Source organism: Cryptomeria japonica, chromosome 1 (genome assembly GCF_030272615.1).
Source record: "Cryptomeria japonica chromosome 1, Sugi_1.0, whole genome shotgun sequence".
Classification (NCBI taxonomy): domain Eukaryota; kingdom Viridiplantae; phylum Streptophyta; class Pinopsida; order Cupressales; family Cupressaceae; genus Cryptomeria; species Cryptomeria japonica.
In genome coordinates, this window is record NC_081405.1 from 180,970,810 (window position 1) to 180,976,335 (window position 5,526).

Here is a 5,526-nt window from a genome sequence, read left to right on the forward strand (position 1 = left end):
CATTCAAGGCTAGGTGTTGCATTCAAGACAAGGATTCAACCATTGAAGAGGAGATCACATACAACATACAACATACTACATACATTACACCTTCGCATGTAAGAATACAAACATTCTTACAACAAGGTATCAGTACTTGTTTACATTACAAACATTTACATTTACAACATTCTCATTTCTTGGTTAATTCCAAAACCGGGGTTTGACCTAAAGGCAAACCCCTAATCCCTAACCCCCCAATCGTCCTCTCTTTTCTGTGTGTAGGTTGCAGGTACGCGGCTGTAATTGAAGATTTGGAATCCTTGTGCAGAGACGAATAGATCCCCCTTCGTTTCGCAGATTTTTCGGAGGACCGTGTGCACTCCGGGCGCCATCGTCTCGTCAAATTTTGCTCAAATTTGCACAACATCATCGTCTCGACATTTTACTGCTAATTCCAGGTCCGCAGCTTCATCCCGTATCCCTATCTCTGTTTATAAGCGAATCTTTCCTACTTTACATGCATTCCTAGTTCAATCATTCTATCTACATTCTTTACAAAAGAGGGTATCCTTGATGTCTTAACCCTTGAAACTCATTTAGAATCCAATCCTGCATTGTGTGGGATTGGATCTTGTGGGTTTCAACCCCTCTTTTGAATGTAAATTCTCTCCTAAGTGAAAACCATCAACCCTAGTGACCTCCCTTCTCTCTCCTTGGAGTTGGGGAGGGGAGAACAACTAGGGTTCGATTTTTCCGCTTTACATTTTGGTGAACCCGACGTGAACATCATAATTCTGATTATTCATGGTTAGATCTGAAAAATTTGCTTCCTTAATTACATTTCCATGTTTGATCTTTTGCAAATTTTAGAGGTTAATTGCACAAAAACCCTAAAATTTTCTTTTTAGTAATTGAGCTTGTGAAATGTTTAATTGTTAATGCTTGTTTCAGATCTACCCTTCTATTGTAAATTGTCAATTCATATTTGTGCTTTAATTTTGAAAATTAAGTGGTTAAATGTCAAAACCCTAATTTTTAAAACCTTCTTGATTCAACCTTTGACTGATAATTTCACTAATCAAAACACCTCCAAATCAGCTGTAACTTTGGATTCCGCAACAAAATCACAATATCTCTCATCCCTGAAAATTTTGAAAAAAGTTGCGAGGACCGTGTGCACTCCGAGCGCCATCGTCCCCAACATTTTTTCCGAAATTTTGGGAGCTAGATCTTACTGTGTTTTTCTGCTAAAATCCAGAATTTTGGCTGATTTTATCAATTCTAACACTTTCAAAATTAAAGTCAAAGTTGGTCTAGTGATTGCTTGGATAAAGGCTTATAATCATTCAAAAATTATTGAAATTGAAATTGGTATCAAAATTGTGTTACTTACTGTCCTAAATCTGAAAAGTGTGTTGGCATTCATTCGAAATTTTAGTGCTTTATTCAAATCTTTACAATTTGTGACTTTTGAAATTAAGTGTTTAATTGCAACAACTTTGATTTCCACTTTCAAATTTGAATTTTGCATGAAATTGAGTCAAATTTTAAATTTCAAAGCCTGCATTGCTTTCAGTATTCCCTCTAAAATCATAAAATTCAAAATTCCAGTTTCCCTCTCTTTTCCAAAATTCAAATTTTGCATTTTTCAACAATCTTGGTAGGGTTCAATTTTGAGATTGCAACTTTAATTTGGCCTATCTACAGATCTTAAAATCACTCAATTTTTTCAGATTAGCTTTAAAATCATCATAACTTTCATCCCTGAAAATTTTGAAAAAAGTTGCGAGGACCGTGTGCACTCCGTTCGCCACCGTCCCTGACATTTTTTCCGAAATTTCGGGAGATTGTCCTGATTGTATTTAACAGCTTAAATCTAGGAGATTGGCTGATTTTATTGAAATTTGCTACCTATAAAATTCAAAATCTTCTCTCTCTCTTTAGTGCATGAGTTTTACAACAATAAGCCCTACTTACACTATTCCCGTTAGACGAAGCCTTAGAATTAAGTCCTTCCAAGGTTTAATTACGAAGGAGATGGAACATAATTTGAATGGCCTTTTTAACGAGGACATGGGTAATTCCTCTAATCCTCTTAATGATGAAGAAGCTCTCCATAAGGTTTCTGTAGAACAACTTTCAAAATTGGATAACCAATTTGATGATTTTCGACAATGGATGTCTCAAGAATACCCCGATAGTCAAGCTCTTTCCTTAATTGAGGGTCTAAAACATATGGTTCAAAGTGATAAGAATGGAATTGATATTTTGCGTGGTATTGCACACATTGTGGATTCGAATGTGATGCCTATGAAGAGTTGTGCTGAAACTTTAGGTTATACACAAACTCCTACTCAAGTTAATCATTCTATTCCTTTGACAACTCCTATTGCTAGTATACCTACTTTTACATCAAACATAATGACTACTTCAATACAAGACATTCCACCTATGATCACCAGTCATGGGGGTAATCCTTCTTCTTCAATCAACCCTCTTCCTTCATTCAATCCAACTTCCTCATTCATTCCTTCAATGAGTGTTCCTATTTCATCTCCACAAATAAACATGACGCAAGGGGGCAATTCATTTAATCATTCCATTCCTCCTTGTAGTGTTCCTCCTTTCCAATCATCTCCTATGACTAACTATCATAGTGTCCCACCACCTTACTCTAAATCAATACCTTCTTTCAATAACATAATACCTCCATCACAATCTAACACGTCTAATATGAACTCTTCGACTGAAGCGACCATTAACAATCTTGCACAAACTATCTCTTCTTTACAGCAACAAATTGCCTCTATGAATCAATCTAAGTTTAGTGTGCCCACATTTGATGTTGCGAGTCCACTTTCTCTTGACATTGTTCGAGCTATCCCCCCTAAACATGTTGAAATTCCGCATTTGGAGCTTTATAATGGTAAGGGTGATCCTCTAACACATGTTAAGACCTTTCAAACAATATGTACCGATTTTGCTTATGACCAAAGGTTGCTTGCAAAACTGTTTACTAGAACATTAAGAGATAAAGCCCTACAATGGTATTGCTCGTTGCCTTCCTATTCTATTTCTTCTTTCGAACAACTTGCAAATGCTTTTATTCAACAATTTCAAAACAATATAAGTCCTAAAGTTACTTTTATTGATTTAATGCATTGTAAACAAGGTGTTAAAGAAAAAGTGACTGATTTCATCGGTAGATATAAGCATTTGTATGCTCAAATTTCTTTTCCAGTACCTGACAATGATATTCAACGAATCTTTATATCTAATTTACAAAAAGATATTAGAGAAAAACTTCTGTTTTCTGAGTTTACTTCTTTCCAACAGTTGTGCGCAACTCTTCACAATTATCAACTGACTGTGAATCAAATGGAACAAGCAAATCCTATGGCTCCGAGTGATAAGGGTGATAGTAGTCAACAACCATTTGGGAAGTTTAAACCGAACAGAGAGTCAATTAAATTCAATGAAAACATCATCAACAACAATGTGAATGCAGCATTAGGTGTGCCTCCTATTTCTAAGTTTTTCAAGAAAGAAAGAAAGTTTACTCCTTTGAATGAATCATTGCATAGTATTATGAATAAGTTATTGGAACAAAATGTGCTTACTCTTCCTCCTATAAGGCAAATAGATCCTACAAAGATTAATTCACCCTATTTTGATAGCAAATCTTTTTGTCAATTTCATCGTCAACCTGGGCATGATACTGAAAAATGTTTTGCTCTAAAGGGTAAAATTCAAGATTTGATTGATAATAATACTATCTCTATTTCTAGTGTGAATGATAAAGGCAATACATCTGTAGCTCCTCCTAACCAAAATCTTAAGATTTTTACCGATCCATTACCTTCTCATACCTCTAATGTGATTGATACTAATGATTCCTCTGTCTCACCTGATCATCTTGTGTCTATGACTCCGAATGTGATTAACTTTGTGGAACAGCAGAAAATCCCTAAAGAACTTTCCATCACATTTGATTCTAGTGAAACTATCAGGGCACCTGATGGTCCTTTATATATAGTTGCAAAAGTCAAGAATACACCTTGCCATGGAGTGCTTATTGACCCTTCTTGTATGGTTAATGTCATTACTGAAGAATTTCTTTTTACTTTGCAATTGAATCAAGTGATCTATGATGAAACAAATGTGGTTGTGAAACTATTTGATGCATTTTCTTCTCCTACAATTGGTTCTATTACATTACCTATTGAGGTTCATAACAAATCCCTGGATGTGGACTTTGCTATTATTCCATCGTCCGAACAATTTCATGTGAAGTTAGGCTATCGTTGGCTATCTTCCATGAAAGCTATTGCTTATCCTATTCACAAGTGTTTGAAATTTCCCCATAATGGTGAAGTTGTTACTGTCAATCATAGTCTCTTTAAACTAGCTGAAAGAACTTCTAGCGTTCCTATTGATTATTTTTGGCCTAAACAATTCCAATCTCTTCCACCGCGGAGTGATCATCTTTTCAAATCTTATCAAAAGTGGAAAAAATATATGATCCTATCTCTAAGTGAACCTAGAACACCCAAACTTGATATTCCTATTGTTCTTGAGAAGGAAGTTCTTCCTTTGAAAGATAAAACTAATGTCTTTCCTCAAGAAGATTCCCAACCCATCCCCATGAATGTGACTATGCCTATGACTAATAAACTTCCTAAAGGTAGACCTATACCTCCTCGTCATGATGGACTTGGTCTCCTTCCTAAACCAAATATTCCTCCTTTATATGGAGCAGTTCCTCCTCCTTCCTCTTATGGAGAGAAGAGACCTTCCTCTTCTCCTATTGTTCAACCTAAGAGACCACAACCTAAACACCCAAGTGATAAGGATGAGAACATTCCTCCTCCTCAATCTTCTCAACTTCCTGCTAAGACTAGACGAAATCGTTCTGCACGTGAACGCCGACGAAAGCGTCGTCTTAGAGCTCAGGCAGCTGCTTCTCAAACTTTGCAATCCCCAAAAACACCTTCAGCTAGTATTATTCCATTTTCTCCTCAGCTGAAAATTGAGCCAAAATCTCCTAAACATAAGGTGCATGATGGTCTTGATCCTGTGCGAATTAAAGATCCTATTTTTATAAATATTGATGATGATATAGATGAAAATGTTATTCATGATGAAAATGTTACTCCTGTTCATTCTGATAGTGAATATGAATATGTTGATGTTGATAACCATTTATCTAACGAATTTTCTAAAGCACTTATCCTAGCTCCTAGACAAGAACAACGTGGCTTGGAACATGAACATAGCCCTTGTTTGGATCTTGTGATAGCTCCATCTACTGTGTTGGATGTTCCTCCTCTAGCGTGTTTCCTGCCTTCCCGAAATATTGATCAGCAAGATCGGGGGGTAGATGACGTGCTAGACTAGTAACATTAGCATAGCAGACTCTCTCCTCCTCTCTTGATCTCTTTTGTTACTTCTTCTATGTGTTATTCTCATTCTTCTATTTGTTGTCCTTAGTGTTGTCTTCTTGAGGACGATGCAAAGCATTGAGATCTCTTTTGGACTCTCTCA